Source organism: Stegostoma tigrinum, chromosome 2, assembly GCF_030684315.1.
Source record: "Stegostoma tigrinum isolate sSteTig4 chromosome 2, sSteTig4.hap1, whole genome shotgun sequence".
NCBI lineage: Eukaryota > Metazoa > Chordata > Chondrichthyes > Orectolobiformes > Stegostomatidae > Stegostoma > Stegostoma tigrinum.
The window spans coordinates 67,539,952-67,565,904 of record NC_081355.1 but is presented as its reverse complement, the minus strand read 5'-3'; positions in this window follow the sequence as shown (position 1 = coordinate 67,565,904).

The window sequence follows — 25,953 nt, the reverse complement described above, 5'->3', positions numbered from 1 at the left end:
ATATTTCAGGTCATGTTGACAGTGATTTCAACCGTCAAGAGAGCCCTGATCCTGATAGCAGTTGCATGAGGTCCCCATGATGTGTCGATGCCAGCGTTGGACTGGCTTGGACAAGGTCAAAAATCACATGGCACCAGGGTGTAGTCCAACTGGTTTATTCGAAAACACAAGCTTTCAGACCATTGCTCCTTTCTCAGGCATACTCCGAAAGCTTGTGTTTTCAAATAAACCTGTTGGACGATAACCTGGTGTTGGTTGAAGTCCCCATGACAGATGAAAGGGGTTTTCACGAGAGTTTGCTAATGAGGTAAATAACAGAAGACTAGTGCAGGCATACAGAATTGGAGAGGCATCAATGACTTGACTGCGTCTGGCAGAGTGAGTGATGAGAGAAACACAGACCAAAGTACCAGGAAGTGGAATATCCTGTGGGGTATGCATAGTGGTCTAATTGTCATGAGGGAAGGGTGTGTGTTTGCACAAATTAGAACCCCTGTGTTGTTGGTCAGGAGTTTGTAATGTTGTCAGTCATTGGAAAGCTACAGTTGGAGAGGGAGGCCTAGTGTTGATGGAATCATTCTTCATCTTATAGTAAAGCAGGAGATGAATTCTACTAAGACAGACAAGGCACATTGGAAGGGAAGTAGGCACAGTTGGCAGTTATAACCCACCTTGAGGAGTTGGTGCTGCGAGTAACCAGAATGTCCACTTGCAGGGACAAGGGGGTAGAGAGGCCTGCATCTGCTCCAGACAGTCTAGAAATATCTCAATGTTTCTACATTCGGGGATACATTATAATATTTCTCATTCAAACAGTTGTCATTGCAGAAGAGTAACATACAATAATCTTGCCTCACCAGTCACTCTCAGCTCCTCCCAGAGTCATTGGAATAAAGTAAAAGGTTTACTGCATCATTATGCCAACAATACCTATTGAGCGCATGAATAAGAGGCTATGCTGAGATTGTGTCAAATTGCATGGGACTCAGTCCTGTTAGCAGAAGGAAATGAAGATGCCCTGATTTACCATGTTTCAAGATGATCAGAGGATTAGATAGGGTGGACAGTGAGAGTCTTTTTCCGAGGATGATGACTTCAGCTTGTACAAGCGGGCATAGCTACAAATTGAGGGGTGATAGATTTAAGACAGATGTCAGAGGCGGGTTCTTTACTCAGAGAGTGGTAAGGGTGTGGAACGCCCTGCTTGCCAATGTAGTTAACTCAGCCACATTAGGGGCATTTAAACAGTCCTTGGATAAGCATATGGATAATGATGGGATAGTGTAGGGGGAGGGGCTTAGATTAGTTCACAGGTCAGCGCAACATTGAGGGCCGAAGGGCCTGTTCTGCCCTGTATTGTTCTATGTTCTATGTATATTGTTTATTGATAATAAAATGTTAAGGGAACGAACATAATGCAATCTGTTGTATTCACCCCTCATAAGCATCAATCTTCTACAGGTTGCTAATCGTATTCTTGAGTGATGACAAACCATGAACAGGCCCAGAAATATGGTGGCTAGCATTAAGAAAAAATGGAGGAGGAGGCTAATGTTCATATGGGTCTGGAAAGGTCTAAAAGAGTTTAAAAACTCAATTGCACACAGCGAGCATCACCCACTCTACTGATGTTGTGTAGACTTAGCAAGAGAGTAATGCAGGATCTCACAGAAGGTGGCCTGAAGTCTAAGTCCTCCCAACAGTCTTCATAGTAAAATAGAGTTTCTTCTTATAACTATAAACAGTTCAGAGATGCAATTAGCTCCTCACTGCTTACAAGATTCTTGACCAGAAGATCAGAAAGGGGACTATCCTCACACAGGCTAGACTGTCTAAGCCTTTAAAGATCCATACACTGGGGAGACTAAGATGGCAGTACGCACAGCACTCAGTAGCAATTGGGAGCAGTCAGTGATAGACTTCGAGGCCAGTAAATGGGAAATGCATCAGAACTGTCCAGCAACTAATATAGAAAGATCATGGAAAATATCATGTTCAACTCATTTAGGCAGTGGACACCAGCCTACCCTGACCAGGAATGTTTGAGAATGTGGAGGGCCCTAGAAAGATCAAGCAATGGCTGTACAAGTGGAAGGCCTTTCAAGCCATTTGCAATAGACGGCGCACAAAAACAAGTGCTGAAGCCCCAACCATCATTTTATGCTTTCACAGTGGAGGTTGTACTGTTCATATGTGGGAAAAAGCCCCACCCAAACCCTTGAAGCCAACCACATTTGTTCTTTTAAAGCAGCACATCGCTTTCAAGAGTCAGTGTTTAAAAATCACAAGATCTACTGCTGTATGGAAAGCCTTACTCAGGAAGTCACTGTTTGGAGAAATTGCAGAGAATGATAACAAATTCTGGAGTGCTAACATTGAAATCAATGGACATCAGATTGACTTTAAATGAGACACAGGAGCTGGAGCTTAAATGATTGCACAAGAATACCCTACAGTCTTCATCTGTCAAATTTCGAAGCCTGGGAATTGTCAATGTCAAAATCAAAGGTAATCTTCAGGCAATGTGAATTGACAAAGACAGGGAAATGTTAGAAACACCATATGTTATCCACAACCAACCACACTAATCACTGAGCGGAAAGCTAATATTTGCCTGAAACTCATTCTTAAGGTAGGAGAAGTTAACAAACAGATAAAAACAAAGTTTGGATGACCAGCCCCAAAACTCTCCAAATGTCTGGAACAAACTACAAACTGTCTACAATCTCCTACTTAAAGCAGGTTGTCAACTCATTTGCTTGGTTACTCCTAGAAATGTCCTAAACCCACTTCTAAAACAATTTAGTAATGAGATTGAGATGATACTTCCACAAAGGATTATCTTGGGAGTTTCAAACTGAAGACACAGTGCTCTGCTTTGGTCCCAGCTCCCAAACTGAATTGACTCATTCAAATTTGCATCAATGCAGCACAGCTGAGTGAGGCAGCAGGATAGATTGGATGTAAGACCGACAGGAAGTACCCACTGGAACAGAAATGGCTGTGAGTGGGAGAAAGGATCAAACAAAGCCATTAAAACATATAGAGATTAATTTTAAAATAACACCTAATAGATTAGGCTATAATATACAGCTGTACTTCCAATGACCCGGATTTTGGCTTGTCTTTTGTCAAAACTTCCCATGAGAGTTGTAGAAATGAAACATGCAAATCAGAAGATACATGATTCAATCCCATCCTGCACTGTGTTATTGGACCTCAGTTAAACTAACATAAAGATGCAAGTTTACTTGAGTGTTGTAGGCAAACTAGCATGAAGGGAAATGGGAAGCTGGGAGAAAATTCAGACAGGAGAGAAACAAACCTGATAAGAGTGAATTGAAGAGTAGTAGAATAAAATGGAAATCAGGGAAAACAAATGACAATATCAAATAGTCAAAAGACAGAATACTGTTTCAAAGGCAGAAGCAAAAACATTCTATCTGAATGAACACTGCATTCACAACAAGGTTGATGGCAAAGATAGAACTATGATTTAGATGTTATTTTAAAGACATGGGTGAAGTGTGATCAAGGCTCAAATCTGAATTTTCAAGGATATTAAACATTTGGGAAGGGCAGGCAAAAAGAAAGAAGTGGTGGAGTAATGCTGATATCAAATGATGGAATCAGTACACCAGTGAAAGAGGATCTTAGATCAGAAGAATGGCGGGTAGGATGGAGTCTACCCAGCTCCAGAATGATGTGGGCCATGCGTGAACTGACCAGTGATAACCTTCTTGACATTGAGACCAAAAAGATTTATTTGCAAGCAGGTGTTGGACATTGAAATCAGATTCTCACCACTGAGTGGCGACAGCCCTATTTGCTTGTATCATTGCTTATCATCAATCTCATTTCTAATTCTACTCATAAGCATACAATTTCCCATTTTTCCAAACACCAGATAGAACCTAGACACTGAAAATTCCAGGCATGAAAGTCAGAGCAGATACCTGTCTATTCTAGCTTACCACTTGCTCCTAAGGATCTCCAACTTGGAAACCAACACCAACATCTCAGGGTGCATTCCTGTACACAAAACAGCAAGACAATTCCAAACCAGCCAATTACCACGCCATCAGTTAACTCTTGATCGTCAGTAAAGTGATGAAAGATGTCTTTAACAGTGCTATCAAATAATGCTCACTTAGGAATAACCTGCTCAATGACCCTGACAGTGGCCAAGAGTTGCCTGATTTGCTGCAGGTCAGCAACCAATACCTAGTTCATAGAGAAACTGGAAGTATGTTACTGAGCGCCTGAATTAAAATAACTTCATGTTGAGATTCGAACAGAACAGTCCAGAGGAATTAGTTCAGGACTAGAGACAAATTAATGATTAAAGGTAACCATTAGAAGCCACAAATGAATTTGTTCTAATTATGTCAATAGGCATAAACATTTTTACATAAAATGATGTGTGAAACAATGGAATTTTTTGTTTCTGAGATTTTGTATCCTGATTGAAAAGGATTGAGCTAGTGTACTAGCTGACTCCAGCAGAATACATTTGGTTTGCAGGAACTATCAATCCAATATGCTATGATCTGGACAAAAGCCATTAGTCTGAAGCTTTGTTTGTGTGTAACCAAGACAAACAAATGGTACTAACTTATGCCAATGCTAATGCATGAATACATTCGCAGTTATTTTAATTTCTGTTTTATATTAGTTTGTTTATTAGTTTGTGTGAAGAACAAACCAGTTTGAATTTTATTTTTGCTCAACTTAAAATAACTCACCTCCTGTCTTCCCAAAACCTCTCCACCAACAAGACACAGATGAGGAGTATGATAAGAATACATTGCACTTGCTTGGATGTGTACAGCTCCAATAGTACTCAAGCAACTTCTTCCAGAACACAGTAGCTCATCTGAATGGTTGATGCATCAAAACAGCACCGCCTTCTAATTCCCCCCTAAACCACACAACATCTGAAAGATGCAAGCAACAGATTTGTAAGAAAATTACAGCTAAATTCAAGAATGATAAAGTAATTATAATAGGAAGCTATTCATTTAATTATAGACCAGGATAGCAGTGGTATAAATGGCAGAGATGGATGAGAGTTCTGAGAGTATGTACAAGAAATTCTCCTTAACAGCATATTCTCAGTCAAACAATAAAGAAAGAAATGTCAGAGATCAACCTACTATAAGAATTGGCTTCTGGCAAAATGCAAGTTAAATTAAGGCATCAGAGGTCGTGCAGAAAGGATTCCCAAAAATAGTTCCAGGGATGAGGAACTTTTGTTATATAGACAGAATATAAAGTAGAATAAGAAGCCCTTTGACCCATCAAGACTGCACTGTCAAAATAAACCTACTCTAAATCTACTGCTCCACTTTCTAGCATTTGGCCTATTGTTTTGAATGCTCTGACATTTCAAGTGTTCACCCATGTACTTTTTAAAGATGAGTTTTCCTGCCTCACCTATCCACCTAGGCAACAGATAAATGCAGTTGGAATTATTTTCCTCAGGGAAGTGAAGGCTGAGAGGAGGTGGTTACAGAAGTGTTCATTATCAGGACAGTTGTAGACAGAGTAGATTGGGGCTTACTGCTCTCACTGGTTGAAGGTTCAAAGTGAAAGGGACGCAGATTTTTAGCAGTAGGTTAAAGAAGCAGTGAACAATAAGGCGAAATTTCTCATGCAATAAGTGGCTCAGAACGGAAATATGCAACCTGAGAGTGTTTGCAGGCAGGTTGAATTGAGGCATTCAAGAAGGAATTGGATAATTGTCTGAAAAGGAAGAATGTGCAGGGTTAAAGGGTGAAGGTGGGAAATGACACTCAAAGAACTGCTCAATCACATCAGGCGCACACACAATGGACTGAATGATCTCCCTTTTTCTCAGCTGTAACAATTCTGTGATTCTGAGGCAGAATCCAACCCATAGTTTGTGGATGAGCCAGGAAATGGGGATAGAAATGCCAGCAGATGAAAATGATATTGGGGTCATAAGGAATTCATGCAGCTGTGATTTGTATATATAAAAGTGAATTTTCAATCTCTTTCAGGTGAGAGCTCTCAATGAAAATGCAAATGCACAGTAATCCAAAAAGTGCTTCAAGTTATATCAAGTTCATTATATTTGAAACATGTATGAATTGCAGGGACACAAAAATCACATATATATCAATGTGATGGCTTTATCAAGCAGACATTAGAATCATATTGTATATCATATTACATATCTAATGACAAGTGAAGTTTTTCATACTTCCTTTGATACAAGAACGTCAGATCGCTCATTTAAATCAATTTGTATATTTTTAATGCCGAATATATGATCAAAGGTCACATACTGAAAAGGCAATAAGTTTTATTATAAATTGTTTTTGATAAAGCTATGGCAAGTCTCTGTCTTCATCACGAGAGATAATCTGATCAAACAAGATGTGTGTGTCTTTGAGTCATAAAGATATACAGCATGGAGAAAGTCCTTTCAGTCCAATTCGTCCACACTGACCAGATATTCTAAATAAATCTACTCCCATTTGCCAGCATTTTGCCCATATCCCTCCAAACTCTTTCTATGCCTATACCCATCCAGAATGTTGTAATTGTACCAGTATCCAACATATCCTCTGGCAGCTCATTCCTCACCACCCTCTGCCCTCTAGTTTTGATGTCCCCACCCCAGGGAAAAGACCTTGTCTATTCACCAAATCCATGCCCCTCATGATTTTATAAACCGCTATCAGGTCACCCCTCAACATCTGATGCTCTAAGCAAAATAGTCACAGCATATTCAGCATTGCCCAAACCCTCCAATCCCGGCAACAACCTTGTAAATCTTTTCTGAATCCTCTCAAGTTTCACGACATCCTTCCATTGGCAGGGAGACCAGAGCTGAAGATAATGAAATGTGAAGCTGGATGAACACAGCAGGCCCAGCAGCATCTCAGGAGCACAAAAGCTGACGTTTCGGGCCGAGACCCTTCATCAGAGAGGGGAATGGGGTGAAGGTTCTGGAATAAATAGGGAGAGAGGGGGAGGTGGACCAAAGATGGAGAGAAAAGAAGATAGGTGGAGAGGAGAGTATAGGTGGGGAGGTAGGGAGGGGATAGGTCAGTCCAGGGAAGATGGACAGGTCAAGGAGGTGGGATGAGGTTAGCAGGTAGGAGATGGAGGTGCGGCTTGGGGTGGGAGGAAGGGATGGGTGAGAGGAAGAACAGGTTAGGGAGGCAGAGACAGGTTGGACTGGTTTTGGGATGCAGTGGGTGGAGGGGAAGAGCTGGGCTGGTTGTGTGGTGCTGTGGAGGGAGGGGATGAACTGGGCTGGTTTTGGGATACAGTGGGGGAAGGGGAGATTTTGAAGCTGGTGAAGTCCACATTGATACCATTGGGCTGCAGGGTTCCCAAGAGGAATATGAGTTGCTGTTCCTGCAACCTTCGGGTGGCATCATTGTGGCACTGCAGGAGGCCCATGATGGACATGTCATCTAAAGAATGGGAGGGGGAGTGGAAATGGTTTGCAACTGGGAGGTGCAGTTGTTTATTGCGAACCGAGCGGAGGTGTTCTGCAAAGCGGTCCCCAAGCCTCCGCTTGGTTTCCCCAATGTAGAGGAAGCCACACCGGGTACGGTGGATGCAGTATACCACATTGGCAGATGTGCAGGTGAACCTCTGCTTAATATGGAAAGTCATCTTGGGGCCTGGGATAGGGATGAGGGAGGAGGTGTGGGGGCATGTGTAGCATTTCCTGCGGTTGCAAGGGAAGGTGCTGGGTGTGGTGGGGTTGGAGGGCAGTGTGGAGCGAACAAGGGAGTCACGGAGAGAGTGGTCTCTCCGGAAAGCAGACAGGGGTGGGGATGGGAAAATGTCTTGGGTGGTGGGGTGGGATTGTAGATGGCGGAAGTGTCGGAGGGTGATGTGTTGTATCCGGAGGTTGGTGGGGTGGTGTGTGAGAACGAGGGGGATCCTCTTTGGGCAGTTGTGGTGGGGGCGGGGTGTGAGGGATTTGTTGCGGGAGATGCGGTCAAGGGCGTTCTCGACCTCTGTGGGGGGAAGTTGCGGTCCTTGAAGAACTTGGACATCTGGGATGTGCGGGAGTGGAATGCCTCATCGTGGGAGCAGATGTGGCGGAGGCGGAGGAATTGGGAATAGGGGATGGAATTTTTGCAGGAGGGTGGATGGGAGGAGGTGTATTCTAGGTAGCTGTGGGAGTCGGTGAGCTTGAAATGGACATCAGTTACAAGCTGGTTGCCTGAGATGGAGACTGAGAGATCCAGGAAGGTGAGGGATGTGCTGGAGATGGCCCAGGTGAACTGAAGGTTGGGGTGGAAGGTGTTGGTGAAGTGGATGAACTGTTCGAGCTCCTCTGGGGAGCACGAGGCGGCCCCGATACAGTCATCAATGTAACGGAGGAAGAGGTGGGGTTTGGGGGCCTGTGTAGGTGCGGAAGAGGAACTGTTCCACGTTCCAGACCAGAACTGAATGCAGTTTTGAAAAAATGGCCTAACTAATATCTTGCACAGCCTCAACATGACATACCGATAGGATCTGAGATAATGGGAACTGCAGATGCTGGAGAATTCCAAGATAATAAAATGAGAGGCTGGATGAACACAGCAGGCCAAGCAGCATCTCAGGAGATGCTGCTTGGCCTGCTGTGTTCATCCAGCCTCTCATTTTATTACCGATAGGATCTGTTCAATTTCCACAGAATTCATTTAGATTTTAGGTTAAATGATAACTTTAGATCAAAATATTGCAACAAAGGAAATTAAGAATTAAAGAGAAATTAATAGATATGTTTGATTCACGCAGAACTTGAAAGTGATTAATTAGTTCTGTTGGGAGTATAGGAGAAGTCTCTATTCAAGCCGGTATTATGAGGTTCTTGGAAGGAACAAGCTCAGGGGCCCAATGTCGTTCCACATTCCAAGTTTACATCTGTTCCTACAATTTTCACATAAGATCCATTGTAGTGGCTGGCAAGCCAAACACTAAAACAATCATTGTGCTTTTTAAAAAGCCTGCTTTTGTAGAGGCTAACCAAAATAGTAAACATAGCATGCTCTTTAATAATATGATAGTCAGTGTTCAACCTCTCAGCGAACATTATTTTGAATATGTCGACTCAAACTTTACAAAATTGGCTCACGAAACATCAGCGTAATCTATGTTGGTTGTCTTTGAAAAGCTGCTTATAACAAGAATCGATTCCTGCACTTTTCAAATCTTCACTACACCAAGTGATTCTGACTGTATTTTGAGATAGAATTTCCTCCATCCAATCAGCAAAACGTTTTTGAGTCAGATCCAGTTTCTGTATTAATCCAGAATGGTAGCTATGGTACAAATGAGCTTAGTAAAAACAGTTTTATTTAAATTACTGCAAAATGCAACCTATTTTAATCTGTGTGAGAATTTATTTTCACGTAAGTTTGTATTAAAGTAACCTTGGGTAATATTTACGTCAGCTTGCGGTAGAATTTAATATCAGCAGAGAACAGTAAATCTCCATCAAAAAATATTCAGAGGATAAAAATCATATTAAAATGGAACTTTAATTTGCATAAAAGTTTGACACAATAATTCAGAGTTTAGTTGTCCGGGCAAAAAGCAGGATAAAACAAGAGACATTAGATTCATTTTTACTGAAATTTGCAAGACCTCCCCCAAATTAGCTTTGGAGTTCCTGGCTTACAAGAAGCACATACATGATCAAGTTATTTGACTAAGAGTAAAAAGGCTTTACACTTCATTTTCTGGTTTACTCTGTGTGTCACCCAACCTGCAATCTGACTTGTTGCCAGTTTTTTCATCTATTTATCTTACTTCAGAAGATTCATCTTTTCATTTGATTATTTTATTAATCACAATTCATATTTAAAGTAAGAACAGTTGCTTGTATCTTTATTGCGCCTGTATCATCACAGAACATTCCTAGGTGCTCACAGGAGCATTATCAACCAAAATTTGACACTAAGCTTTGTATGAAGATATTAGGCCAGATGTCCAGAGGCTTAATGAAAGGGGTAGATTTAAGGAATGTCTTAAAAGATGAAAGCTAGGAAGAGAAATGAAACTCCTCAGGGCGGTTCTGTATCTCAACAGTCGATGACAAAGTTAGCGAGTGATTAAACTCAGGGGTGTACCGGGGGCAAAATTAGTGCAGCGGAGATATCTAAGAAGTCATGGGGCTGATGAACTTACACATATAGAGAAAATTGAGGTCATGAAGTGACTTGAAGCCAAATTTAAGAATTTCAAAATCAAGGCACTTCTGAAATGGGAGCCAGCAAGCAGTTGGATAACTTAATGAAAGTTAGGAATCTGGTAGTAAAGCCTTGGATGAGCTTGACGGAGGAAAGTGGCAGGCCATTAAGAGTACCAGCATGACTTCTCTGCTCTTAAACTCTATGCCTTGGCTAATGAATGACACAAGTATCCAAATTTGTTCTTAAATACTGCAGAGTTAGTGATGGAGTTTTCAATTAGCTCAGTTGCCTGGATGGCTGATTTTTAATGTGAAGTAATGCCTATGACGAGAGTTCATTTGACAAATCGTTTGAGGTTACCATGAACGACCCTCCTTCTTAACCTCTCCCTTTGTCTAATGCATGGTGACTCTCAGATTAAACCGCTGTCAGTTTTCTCTCAAATGAAAGAGCAGGACCTTTACTTTAATGTGATAGGAAGCTCATCTCAGGGTCAAGTACGATGCTAAGATTAAAAACCATTGGGTTCAGTCTCAAGATTGTGGCCAGGTGGATGGATGTAGTTGTGGTTAGGAATCAGATTTGTCATGGAAACAAAAGCAATTGTCATAACCAAAATTGGAGGGGGTGCTACTCTGTTTCCTTTTCACACCAAATTTTAAATTTAACCAGGTTGATGATGCAGCCAATTATCTTGAGCTTAGACTGCATCAAGTTCAATATTAATACCAAGTCAGCAAGGTTTCTTTTGGAGACAACAAATTATTACCTTAGACCATAAGAGATAGGCCATTCAGCCCATCAAGTCTGTCTACCAGTCAATGAGATAGTGACTGATCGGATAATCTTTAACTCAATTTTCCTGACTTTTCTCCACAATGCTTCATTCTCATCATTTTATAATTAAAAACAAATTCACTCAGAGATGCAAAGATTATTGAAGAAGAGCTTGGTATATGCAAATATGTGTGTGTATCCTCTTTAAACTAATATACACATGCTCACATATCCAAGAGGAAACATGAGATGCAAAACTCTGAGTATTATATTTAAAGTACTTTGGTTAGCCAAACAATAGTTAAACTTATGAAAAATAGCATCAGTTCAGGATTGTTCCAAATTGTGTTCTAATTCTAAAGTTTGTAATTTATTTATTTCGGGGTTGTAGGCTTCACTGGTTGGTCAGCCTTTGCTGGCTATGCGTAAATACCTTGGAGAAGGTGGTGATTGGCTGCCTTCTTGGACCTTCCATTTGGTGTAGGTACTCCCACCAGGTTGTGAGAGAAGAAATTCTAGCATTTTGATCTATTAACACTGAAAGAACAGTGACACACCTCCAAATCAGTTTGGTCAGTGGCTCAGTGGGGAACTTACAAGTGGTGGCGTTTGTATGCACCATTTGCCTTTATCCTTCTAAATTGTAGTGATCATGGATTTGGAAGGTTTGTCGAAGGAGTCTTGGAGAATTTCTACAGTGCATCTAGTGCATGATATGCACCACTGCTGTTGCTGAGTATTGGTTGCGGAGGGAGGGAATATTTATGGATGTGCTGCATATCAGGCAGATTGTATTATCCCAGATGATGTCAAATGCTTTGAGTATTGTTGCAACTGCACTCTTTTAGGCAAGTGGGGAACATTTCATTATATTCCTGACTTATTCCTTATAGATTGGTGAACAGGTTTTGGGAAATCAGGGGCTGAGCTACTCATTGTTGGATTCCTACTGCTTTGCCTGCTATTGTAGCTACATTACTTTTGTGGCGAGTCCAGTTCAGTTTCTCATAAATAGATATTCCCAGGTGTCGACAGTGAAGGCTTCAGTGATGGTTAGATTGCCTGGCAGTTGTGTGGTGCAGATATTACTTTCCATTTCTCAGACCCCTCCTGGATATTTTCTAGATCTTGCTGCTTATTGACACAGACCACTTCTGTATCTGAGGAGTTGTGAATAGCACTGAATATTACACAATCATCAGTGAACATCCGCACTTCTGGGAAAGGTCTTTGTTGAAGCGATTAAAAATGATTGGGTCAATGATACTGCCTTGAGTGATGTACTGGAGTCGACATGACAGAACTCAAAGAACAACAACCATCTTTGATAACAAGGTGTGGAGCTGGAGGAACACAGCAGGCCAGGCAGCATCATTGGAGAAGGGAAGCTGACGTTTCGGGTCAGGACGTAACCATCTTCTGTTCTTTGTTGACTCAAACCAGTGGAGAGTTTTCCTGAAACCCCATTGATGCTAGATTTGCTTAACCTCTTTGATGCCACATTCAGTCAAATGCAGTCTGAAGCCAAGGATAGTAGCTCTCGCCTTACCTCACATGTTTAGCTCTTTTGTTCATGTTTGAACCAAATGAGATTTGACGTCACAGCTTTATTCACATCAATCAGTATCCCACTAGCCAAAGAAACAATGGCCACATTACTAGAAGAAGCAGCAATGCATGTCAGTAGCTCAATCAACAATTACAACATACTTAATTTACTTAAATTAGATGCTCCCTGCTCCACCACACACTTTGTCTTAAATGGTCAAGTATACAAACAGACCAACGGCACACCAATGGGGTCACCTATCTCAGGAGTCATCGCAGGAGCACTCATGGAAAGACTAGAACATACCTCCCTGCCCCGCATTCAACCTAAACTGTGGATCAAGTACGTAGACAGCACATTTGTCACTATTAAATGCAACAAATTAGAAGAGACCCACCAACTTACCAACAGCATATTTGCAGGGATTAAATTCATGAGGGAAGAACAACAACCAACTTCTGTATCTGGATGTTAAAGTTGAGTGTATGACCAAAGGGAAGTTCCAAACCCCATTGTACAGAAAAGCAACCCATACTCACCGAATCCTCAACTTCCACAGCAACCGGCCCAATGTCCACAAATAAAGCTGTGTTAGGGCACTATTTAAATGGGCCAGGACACACTGCAACATCCCAGAACTATGCAGGAAAGAGGAAGAGCACCAATACAAAATCCTTGCTATAAATGGATATCACTGCAACTTCAACCACAGATCCCTACATAGCAGACAACAACAACAGGACATAATATGCCCTAACACACTGGTCACACTGCCCTACATCAAAAATATACTGGAACTGACAACAAGACTCCTAAGGCTACAATGAATTGTGGTGGCCCTCAAGCCTACAACCACTCTGCGACAAACACTTACAAGGATTAAAGACACCATTCCCACAAAACACAGAACCAACATGGTTTACAAGATACCATGCAATGACCGCCACAAACATTCCTTCGGACAGACAGGAAGGAAAAAGCCATCAGAATACACAATCATCAGCTAGAAGCAAAACTGCATGATGAACTCTCCTTAAAATAGTACACTCTGATAATGAAGGGCATCAGTTTGACTGGGGCAAGGTAACCATATTAGCCCAAGCCAAACAAAGACACACACGGGAATTCCAAGAGGCGTGGTTCTCCACCCATAATGCAATCAACAAACATATAGAATTGGATCCCATATACAAATACCTAAAGATCAAAACTAGAAATGACATTATTCAGCAAAATGGACTGGACAGCATAAATTCTAAGCGGAGTAGAATTACATCGCTTCATCAGAGGATCCACTGATGATGTTACCAAGCATGGTGATGAAACATCTGAACAAAAACAAGCCAGCTTGGTGAACAAGTCAACAACCTCACCCTCAACTGGAGCTACAGGTCTTTGCCAAAATTTTAATTTATTACAGTGGTGATTATAATGAGACTATAGGGTTGAAAGATCTACCTAGAGTTGAATAGGATACTGAGTTACCTTAAAGATGGCAGGGGAAGAAATAAATGCCAGGAGTGTTGAATCTGTGGTCAACGATAAAGTCTATGGCTTTCAGAATTCCCAATGTATGGCTGGAGGAAAGTGTGATTCACCCAACTTGGATGTCTGCCCAGCACAGAGGCATTAGATGGTGATATAGATAGTGGAGATGGTGAACCAGACACAGGTGATCACCATAGATTATGGAAGGAATGCACTTCTATGAATAACATGTGCAACTCAAGGAAGAGATGGAGCACAAGTGTCGAAAGACTCTTGAACTGAAATCTTCTAAATGGCAAAGAGAGCATTGAATTCAAAAGAAAAGTGCAAGGAGATTCAAGATGAAGAGTGAAATCACAGAAGGTTTTGCTCAGTGCTGTGGGAGGAAGAAGTGCAGTTACATCAGAGAGAAATTTCCTAGGGACAGCAGTAGATAAACAGAAATGATAGGATGAGGTTGTCAAATGGAGGAGATGCTACTGGAACAATGGACAAAGAGATCAACATAACCTGATGGCAATGGCAGTTCAGGATTAACTTGTTGAGAAAAGTATAAGCTGTGTAATCAGTAAAAGGTAGCATATGCCAAGGTAGCTAAGCTTCAATCAAAAACAAGATTTCTGTAAAATCATCTTTTGTCATGGTTTTGGATGGCATGGGTTTTGTTCATCTGTGAATGGATATTCGACAAAGCAATGTGGAAAATATGGAGGGAGGACATAATTGTTGATCTATCAACACAGTCAAAAGCATTGAATGGGCTGAGCACAGTGGAAAGGAGTTCTCTGAGGTTATCTCCCAGCGAGCATGTGCCGTGGGAATGGGATGAATGGGATGAGAGGATGATGAAGTAGTTGGGATATAACATAACAGTGGAGACTCTCTCAAATGGATATTTTGGAAAATGCCAGTGCGTAAATGCGAATCTTATGCATACCACAGGAATGCAGTGGAATGGAAGAGAGACAGATGAATTTGATTGACCTGGGGTAGAAGCAAGATGGTGTAAGGGGCTGGAGGAATGAATGGATGGCAGCATGAAAGCTTTTATTTTTCCACATGTTCGGTCATTTTGCTATGAATTATAAAAAAAATGGGGTGCTAGACCTTCTCTAAAATCCGAAATGATTGCCAGATTGCTGCAATAACAAACATCATGCAGAAAGAGTCTGACAAGTGACAGGCTAAGTGATCTATTTATTTATGGAAATGAAAAGTTCTTTGTTAAGTTGTGTGGCAGCATTGTGCAGTTTCCTTTGTACTTGAGTTAATGTGCTGATTATTCCCCTGACTGAGCACTGCTGTTTCCTTTTAATTACCGGCAGTGGCCAAAACCATTGTGTTAGCATTGATGGAAGGTTCTTGTGAACACAACTATTTCCATAAAGGCCAGCCAGCCATAACGTAAATAAACTTGGATTTCTTTTGCCTTGCCAGTCTGGAAAATGCTGTTATTCTTCCAGCCTTCAGTTTCCTCTGTTTTGTATTAATCCTTGAACTCATCTTTTATGCTCCCATGCTCCTATTCACCTTTCTTTTGCAGCCACTTGGCTTCCTCTCATCATCTGGCAGACATAACAAACCCCAGGGGCCACTTGCATTGCATCGCGCTTTCATCTGTGACCTCCAGCAGGTGCTTAACACTTATCCTTGAGTTTGGGACGGAATGTATATCCTCTGTGTACCACTCCCTTGTAATCTCATTCTAGCTCAGTGGTTAATCAGAGTCATTGAAATATGACAAGTCAGGCAGCAGAACATACAAGATATGCTGCCAGACTCCTACTTTATTTTAGCTGTGAGGCATCTTTAAGACATAATCCACAAGTTGCCCTAATGGAACAGGAAAATAAAAAATGTGAGGCTGGATGAACACAGCAGGCCAAGCAGCATCTCAGGAGCACAAAAGCTGACGTTTCGGGCCTAGACCCTTCATCAGAGAGGGGGATGGGGGGAGGGAACTGGAATAAATAGGGAGAGAGGGGGAGGCGGACCGAAGATGGAGAGTAAAGAAGATAGGTGGAGAGAGTGTAGGTGGGGAGGTAGGGAGGGGATAGGTCAGTCCAGGGAAGTCGGACAGGTCAAGGAGGTGGGATGAGGTTAGTAGGTAGCGGGGGGTGCGGCTTGGGGTGGGAGGAAGGGATGGGTGAGAGAAAGAACCGGTTAGGGAGGCAGAGACAGGTTGAACTGGTTTTGGGATGTAGTGGGTGGGGGGGAAGAGCTGGGCTGGTTGTGTGGTGCAGTGGGGGGAGGGGATGAACTGGGCTGGTTTAGGGATGCAGTAGGGGAAGGGGAGATTTTGAAACTGGTGAAGTCCACATTGATACCATATGGCTGCAGGGTTCCCAGGCGGAATATGAGTTGCTGTTCCTGCAACCTTCGGGTGGCATCATTGTGGCAGTGCAGGAGGCCCATGATGGACATGTCATCTAGAGAATGGGAGGGGGAGTGGAAATGGTTTGCGACTGGGAGGTGCAGTTGTTTGTTGCGAACTGAGCGGAGGTGTTCTGCAAAGCGGTCCCCAAGCCTCCGCTTGGTTTCACCAATGTAGAGGAAGCCGCACCGGGTACAGTGGATGCAGTATACCACATTGGCAGATGTGCAGGTGAACCTCTGCTTGATGTGGAATGTCATCTTGGGGCCTGGGATGGGGGTGAGGGAGGAGGTGTGGGGACAAGTGTAGCATTTCCTGTGGTTGCAGGGGAAGGTGCCGGGTGTGGTGGGGTTGGAGGGCAGTGTGGAGCGAACAAGGGAGTTCACCACCCAAGACATTTTTCCATCCCCTCCCCTGTCTGCTTTCCGGAGAGACCACTCTCTCCATGACTCCCTTGTTCGCTCCACACTGCCCTCCAACCCCACCACACCCGGCACCTTCCCCTGCAACCACAGGAAATGCTACACTTGTCCCCACACCTCCTCCCTCACCCCCATCCCAGGCCCCAAGATGACATTCCACATCAAGCAGAGGTTCACCTGCACATCTGCCAATGTGGTATACTGCATCCACTGTACCCGGTGCGGCTTCCTCTACATTGGTGAAACCAAGCGGAGGCTTGGGGACCGCTTTGCAGAACACCTCCGCTCAGTTCGCAACAAACAACTGCACCTCCCAGTCGCAAACCATTTCCACTCCCCCTCCCATTCTCTAGATGACATGTCCATCATGGGCCTCCTGCACTGCCACAATGATGCCACCCGAAGGTTGCAGGAACAGCAACTCATATTCCGCCTGGGAACCCTGCAGCCATATGGTATCAATGTGGACTTCACCAGTTTCAAAATCTCCCCTTCCCCTACTGCATCCCTAAACCAGCCCAGTTCATCCCCTCCCCCCACTGCACCACACAACCAGCCCAGCTCTTCCCCCCCACCCACTACATCCCAAAACCAGTTCAACCTGTCTCTGCCTCCCTAACCGGTTCTTCCTCTCACCCATCCCTTCCTCCCACCCCAAGCCGCACCCCCCGCTACCTACTAACCTCATCCCACCTCCTTGACCTGTCCGTCTTCCCTGGACTGACCTATCCCCTCCCTACCTCCCCACCTACACTCTCTCCACCTATCTTCTTTACTCTCCATCTTCGGTCCGCCTCCCCCTCTCTCCCTATTTATTCCAGTTCCCTCCCCCCATCCCCCTCTCTGATGAAGGGTCTAGGCCCGAAACGTCAGCTTTTGTGCTCCTGAGATGCTGCTTGGCCTGCTGTGTTCATCCAGCCTCACATTTTATTATCTTGGAATCTCCAGCATCTGCAGTTCCCATTATCTCTAATGGAACAGGAAGCCCATTTCAGGCTGATGAATGCTTATACTTTAGGTGTCATCTGAAAGGCCATTATAAGCATGACTACTACCAGATTTGCAGCATAACTGGAAAAGTGAACTCATTTGCAGGTTACTGTAATCCCATTTATGCCGACCCACCACAAATTCAAATCTACCTCCCAATCTTCTCCAAATCCACTCCCACAGCACAGCCTGGAATGATCTTAGGCTAGATGAATCAGGCTGAATTTAACCATGTGAATAACAACTGTTATTCTTTTCCCATTTTCCCAGTTATTTCTCAATGAATCTGCAATGTGTGAATTTCATCTGGAACCCGAACCTGCGCACAGCATGTCATTATGAAAATTGGGGATGTTCACTCAGTCACATTATTCAAATAGATGGTGAAGGTAGTCTCAATTCATATTGACTAGATACTTAACTAGTGCCTGGATGAAGCCTGATCATCAATAAGAACAAACCACTATGCAACTTCACATTTGTTTGCCAATTCCCATTGAACTTTTTACTCATCAAAGGCATTTTGCAAATCGAGACACAATTAGTAATAAGATACCACCGCAAACGAATTCAAAAATGTATTCAAATTAGTGAACAATGCAGGGATTCTTTAATAAAGGCTGCATTTTTCGTATGGCTTTATACCAATATCTGAACTCTTCCTGCTGACTCACGAGCAGGAGTTGTGACAGGCTTGGTGTAGCAAAATCACCTGAAGCAGTTACTTTAATCGAGCTCTTCTGATGTGTTATGATTCAGCCCTGGAACTTGAACCTCCTGGTCCAGATGTAGGGGAAATATTACTACAGCACAAGACCCTTCACCTTCAGTAAAAGTTAATTAACTTCAAGAGTTTTTTTACAGGATTGCGCCCTTAATTCACTTGGTGGCAGGCTCTTAATCCAGCTGAGGTTAGATCTCAATGTTGGATGGCCACAGAGGCCTTCCAGCTTCAGAGAAGCACCCGACTGAATGCTTCAACAAAAAGTTTCATTCTGAGACTTGTTTCAAAATTTGATTAAAACAAATGAATCCAAAGCTTCCAGGTCACCACTGTAGATGTTTTGAGAAAAGAACCAGAGTGGCCTTGACTGTTGCCAATGTAGGCAGCCATCGAGGCTGTGGGTGCACATTGAGGCAGTTGATTTGTCCCCATATAGAGTACGTTTTAGCAATGCCTAGTTAATTAGCAAAAAATGATGGACTGTTCTTTGAGCTTGCAGAGGCCAGAGGCAGGAATATTAGCATGTGAGTCAAGTGGCTTATTGAAAAAGCAAGTAACTAGAAGGTGAGGTAACTACTGCTGATAGAATAAAGGCATTCTACAAAGTGGCCACAGTGTCTGTAGTTGGTCTTGTCAAAGCAAGGGAGACCATCTTGCAGGGAGCAAATACATCGGACTCAGTTTGTTTTGAAAAAAATTTCAAAGGGGAGATTTGAGTCCCAAGTTCAATGCTACAATTCAATCTTTATGCAGAGCTCCTTACCAATGTAGCATGGGAGAGGTCTGCGCAGGCAATCTCAAAGAGTCTCTGGCTCATCCAATCAGGTGCAGTGTGTTTGTACAATCTACATTAAAATGATTACATGCAACATTGCCATCAGTGCCTGCCACCTCCCTTTTGCCACACATGCTCCATCCTTTGACCGCATGCTCAGTGATAGATATCCTTTGTGGACAACCCTGGGTCTTCCCATGATCTCATGATTTTTACCAACATGTCCTTATCACCTATCCTTGGGCTTTCACAATGCATTTTACACAAGCACATTCAAATACTGCCAGCATTCAGTCCTTCCTGTGAGCAGAATGAGGGTTTCTCCCTGCTGTCTAAGTTTGCCTCTCTGTAGGAATCCAGTTAAATCTCCCGATGCTACTTTGTCAGTTGCATTTACAATTTCAACATACCCATATATAGGTTTATTTAGCATGCAGTGGCAACTGCCTAAAAAGGCTTGATTATAGTAGGATCAGGTTTTTCCTTCTTCACTTTGCTAAATAACAACTTTTGACTAGTTGGTGCAAGGTATCTTTTATCTAGTTTTCCAACAGTACTCCTAATCAAGACTGTCACTGTGCCTAGAACTGACTGTCTGTGGGAATCTAATTGAATTCGCTAATGTCTAATAAATGAAAACTGAAGCTACTACTATTATTGTACAATACATATATATGTGCGTACATGTCTATGCAATTATACTTACTAAAAAACCTCTTAATTAAAGTGGCCGAGCTTTCGCCTTCTGTATCAAATAGCAAGCTTTAAATTAGCTTGCTGAAAGGCTTCCATTTTCTACAAGGCATTTTATTATCTTGTCTGGTTGCCAACTGAATGAAGGCAACGATTCTGGCAGTATAAACTACTGTCTCGGCTGTCAATTCTCTTCAATTATCTTATGTCAGGAAAAACTAAAGTCGGTCAATTAATGTTACTTTCAGCCATGGGCAGCTCCAATGCAATTGAAAGAAGTACAAGTAAAATTCTGTTTCACCCAGACAATGTGTTTGGGGCATCAGAAAGAACGGCAGGTGTTATATCTTGTGCAATTGCTTAGGAATGGGGGAATGAGGATGTGTTATATGTGATGGAGGAGTTAACTAGGGCGTCATTGGAGGCAACGGTCCCTGCAGAATGCTGAGAACGGAGGAAAGGGGAAGATGTGTTTGGTGGTAGTACCCTGCTAGGGGTGGTAGACATGGCCAAGGAAAATGCTTTGAATGCAGAAACTGATGGAACGAAAAGAGATGACAAAGGGAATACTTTTGTTGGCTTTGAAGAACGCGAAGGGATGAGGGCAAAAGTGTCAGCCAAAGTTTAGGGCCCTATCACCCAAAATGGTGGGAGTCATGCGATGAAGAACAAAGAACAAAGAAACCTACAGCACAGGAATAGGCCCTTCGGCCCTCCAAGCCTGCACCGATCAACATCCTCTGTCTAATCTGTCATCTATTTTCTAAGGGTCTGTGTCCATTTGCTCCCTGCCCATCCATGTACCTGTCCAAATATATCTTAAAAGATGCTAACGTGTCGGTGTCTACCACCTCCGCTGGCAACGTGTTCCAGGCACCCACCACCCTCTGTGTAAAGAACTTTCCACGCATATCTCCCTTAAACTTTCCTCCTCTCACTTTGAACTCATGACCACTAGTAATTGAGTCCCCCACTCTGGGAAAAAGCTTTTTGCTATCCACCCTGTCTATACCCCTCATGATTTTGTAGACCTCAATCAGGTGCCCCCTCAATCTCCATCTTTCTAATGAAAATAATCCTAATCTACTCAACCACTCTTCATAGCTAGCACCCTCCATACCAGGCAACATCCTGGTGAACCTCCTCTGCACCCTCTCCAAAGCATCCACATCCTTTTGGTAATGTGGCGACCAGAACTGTACACAGTACTCCAAATGTGGCCGAACCAAAGTCCTATACAACTGCAACATGACCTGCTAACTCTTGTACTCAATACCCTGCCCAATGAAGGAAAGCATGCCATGTGCCTTCTTGACCACCCTATTGACCTGCGTTGTCACCTTCAGGGAACAATGGACCTGAACACCCAGATCTCTCTGTTCATCAATTTTCCCTTGGACTTTTCCATTTACTGTATAGTTCGCCCTTGAATTTGATCTTCCAAAATGCATCACCTCGCATTTGCCCGGATTGAACTCCATCTGCCATTTATCTGCCCAACTCTCCAGTCTATCTATATTCTGCTGTAATCTCTGACAGTCCCCTTCACTATCTGCTACTCCACCAATCTTAGTGTCATCTGCAAACTTGCTGATCAGACCACCTACACCTTCTTCCAAATCATTTACATATATCACAAACAACAGTGGTCCCAGTACAGATCACTGTGGAACACCACTGGTCACAGGTCTCCAATTTGAGAAGCCCTGTTCCACTACTACGCTCTGTCTCCTGTTGTCTAGCCAGTTTTTTACCCATCTAGCTAGCACACCCTGGATCCCATGTGACTTCACTTTCTCCATCAGCCTGCCATGAGGAACCTTATCAAACGCCTTACTGAAGTCCATATATATGACATCTACAGCCTTCCCCTCATCAATTAACTTTGTCACGTCCTCAAAGAATTCTATTAAGTTGGTAAAACATGACCTTCCCTGAACAAAACCATGTTGTAGATCACTGATAAGCCCATTTTCTTCCAAATGGGAATAGATCCTATCCCTCAGTACCTTCTCCAGTAGCTTCCCTACCACTGATGTCAGGCTCACGGGTCGATAATTACCTGGATTCTCCTTGCTGCCCTTCTTAAACAAGGGGACAACATTAGCAAGTCCCCAGTCCTCCGGGGCCTCACCCGTGTCTAAGGATGCTGCAAAGATATCTGTTAAGGCCCCAGCTATTTCCTTTCTCACTTCCCTCAGTAACCTGGGATAGATCCCATCCGGACCTGGGGACTTGTCCACCTTAATGTCTTTTAGGATACCCAACACTTCCTCCTTCCTTAGGTCAACTTGACCTAGAGTAATCAAACATCTATCCCTAACCTCAACATCTGTCATGTCCCTCTCCTTGGTGAATACCAATGCAAAGTACTCATTAAGAATGTCACCCATTTTCTCTGACTCAGCGCATAACCTTCCTTCTTTGTTCTTAAGTGGGCTAATCCTTTCTCTAGTTACCCTAGAAGATGAAAGAAAAGCCAAATGCACTCCAGAGGAAGGTGGAAGATCAGAATGGATGTGAGGTAGACAGAGAAACTGAAAGAATACAATGGAATCCTTGCAAGAAGCAGTGTGTGAGCAAGTGTAGTTGAGGTAACTGTGGGGCTCTGTGGGCTTGTTATGATAGACAGCTTATCCCCAGAAATGGGAACAGAGAAGTCCAAGGAGTAAAGGGAGATGGATAAATTGAAGGTGAGAGAAAGATGTTTACTAATAGCGAAGTGGCCACTAAACTTCTCTACATATTTGAGTTTCCACTCAAAATATTTCAGCAGAATCTGTAAAATGCTTAATGTTGCATTCATTCTGTTGTAATCATTCTGCCTTCTAAAACAACTAAATATCAATACCAAACTTGTCCACTATCATATTTTCTGCTTTTTTTTGGCCACTCTCAAGGGTGCTATTTCTCATTATTAACTTAATCCACGCCTGCCTAATTTCTCGTGAAAGATATTTTCGTTCTACCTGAGACGTTTATATGTGTGGAATTACAGGCATAGACACATATATTGCATTGCTCTATGCTATTCCATGCTGTGGCATTCCAATGAATGGCCCTCGTGCAACATTTTGGTTTGGATTCTCATTCTTGGCAGTGCAAAAAGTAACACTGCTTTAATCTTGACTCATATAATAACTTCTATAAATTCACTTTCAAGAGTTAACATGGGTGATAACTGAACCTTCCTTTAAATTATGCATTGACAGCCAAGCATCCAGCTAGCTTCTTCAATTTTAATACCTGGTAGTTACAGTATGTTCTCAATTTCTTAATCTCCCCGGTTTGACAAGATTGATAAATAGATTTAAAGCTTCAGACTTTTTCTACTGCTACAAAAGCTCATATTTGTCTCATTAAAGACTTAGCCTGTATTATGTGGAAGAAGCATGTGGGGAATTTTATTTTTCCAATTACATTCCATTTCCTTCCAGACCCTTTCAAAGGAAGGTCATGGAATGATATTGTGAAATGTCAAAGGATGGTATTATCATGCTAAATTATTTAGGGGGTAAAATTGGATCGACTTCAAATGCAGGCTTAGTGATTTTAATGTACAATTTACCCATGCCTGATCAAAGTAATATAGGCAGCTTTCACACTTGGTCCTGCTTGCTCATTCATATCATAGCTCCATGCAGCTCAGTGTATAAACATGCTGCTGAGTTACTGCACAACTCAACAAGGGCCTCAAATCCATTCAAGGTTAGCTCCACTTAAAACTAGCCCGCGCACATTACTTAAAATCAGCATGCACCTCTTGACGAGATGGTGCATTCTGGCTGAAGGTGGGGAGGGAAGACATTAGGAGCACTACCTAAATGGTGGAGCAAGGTCCTTGCATCTAGCACTGGCAGCCTTTGCAGAGATGGTGGACAGGAAGACAGAGATGTCATTTATACACATAGAGCCCACAGAACCTCTAGGTAAACTCTGAGAAGTCAATGGGGAAACGTAACTGTTTGGATTGAAATGAAACCATGTACGAATACCCTTCCTGCCATAGGAGCTCTACAATGAGGCACACACACTGGAAGCAGCCATTTTACAAGTATTTTAATAAAGGCACAGTGGACAAAAGACAATGGTTGTGTGAACATGGAACATCATTCTGAAATGAGCTGAGATTGAATGTTGTGAAGCTTTAAAGGCACACACCTTCTGAAACAGGAACACAGGAATGCCAGAACTGTGAAAGTTGCAAAAAGCCACTGAAAGTCAGAGAAACAAGGTTTTTTAAATAAAATGTAATCTACAGCTCTAGTACTGATTCAATAATGGTCCAGCTTTCCCTCTCCCAGCAGGCAGCTGGAATAAATTGTGATATTAAACTGAACTGTAAATTATTCCATTCAAAACTATGAAATTGCAATGGATTTAATTAAGAAACCAAAGCAACTATATGCAGCTACACTCATCACTGTTGGTGAGACTATTTCAAAGAATATTCCATGCTAAATTTCCCTGGAAACAGGAAAAAAGAGATTGCAAATATTTTAAAACCTTGAGGAGAAGTTTGGTACCCAGGTGAGCCTAACATATAGACAGCACATATTCAATATTAGAGTTCAAAGCGAAAAAAACCTATTAATAGTTGTATGACTACACTAACACAACTTACTGAAGCTTGTGACTTCAGGCACCTGACAGATGATCCCACAAGACTATAAGATAGAGGAGCAGAATGAGGCAATTCAGTCCATTGAGTTATGCTTGGCTATTTGATGATAGCTGATATGTTTCTCAACTCCATTCACATGCCTTCTCCCTATAATCCTTGATCTCCTCACAGATCAAGACATAGCTGTCTCTGTCTTTAATATACTCAATGACTAGGCCTCCACAGCCTATTGAATAATGAGTTCCATGGATTCACCTCCGTCTGGCTGAAGAAATTCCTCTTCTTGGTTGTAAAGGGTCATTTCTTCATTCTGAGGCTGTGCCCTCAAGTCCCAGCTTTTTTTTTTACTTGTAGAAGCATCTTTCCCACATCCACTCTCTCTAGGCCGGTCAGTATTCTGTAAACCGCTTCAAATATGACAAGGTTTTCATCCCCAGGATCATTCAAGAAAGAATTATCAGAAGCAAAACAGATCCCACTATGAAAGCACAATTGCCATAAGTAGAGAATCTAAATCTCAAGGAAGTTAGAAAGGAGAACTTTGAGTTTGTAAAGCAACAGATACAGCACGCAGAAAAGCAAGCGAGGTTTATCTATAATGTGAAGAAGGAATCGAGACCTGTGCATGATTTTGAAAAGCAGCTGAGGTCAATTAATGTACAATACATAGATAAAAACAAATGTCCACATATGGACTAGCAGAAAGATCAAGATCAAAGGACAAGTCACCAATACAGCATAGATCATCATGTAAAACAAAAGAAAGTGTGTCCTGTATGAGAAAAGAGTATTTTAACTACAAGAAGTTAAACTCATTGGCATACAAATACTATCAGGAAGCAGACAAAAATGCCTACGCAGATGAAACACATAATCGAATGACTATTTGGACAAATCAAGCATGGATAATGAAGCAATGTTCAGCAACGTTTCAAATGACTCAACTTACATTTAGAGCAGCCAAAAGGAGAAAAATGGTTGTAATGATGTGTTTTGTGGCTTTTATGTACTAAACCACATAACATAAACTGCAGAGAGATGAGTTTGCTTTGTGTCATATGACTGGAGTATGTTAACAACTATTTATGGACACTAATATTACATCTGAGAATTGCATATGCACCCTGGGTTAAATGCTTACAGTTACATTACTCACAACTGAATGCACAGTTAGAAGAATGAAAGGTTTTATACTTGAGTGTCAAATTTTCTGGTGTCATCTAACTGTCCTAAAGGTGTAGTAGCTTCCTGAAATCTGTACAATAATACAACTACTGTGATGAAGATAGCAGAATGAGAGCTTCAAATGGATATGCAGTGCTCTACAGACACTGGTGTTTCGTGCAACATTATGAGTTTCAC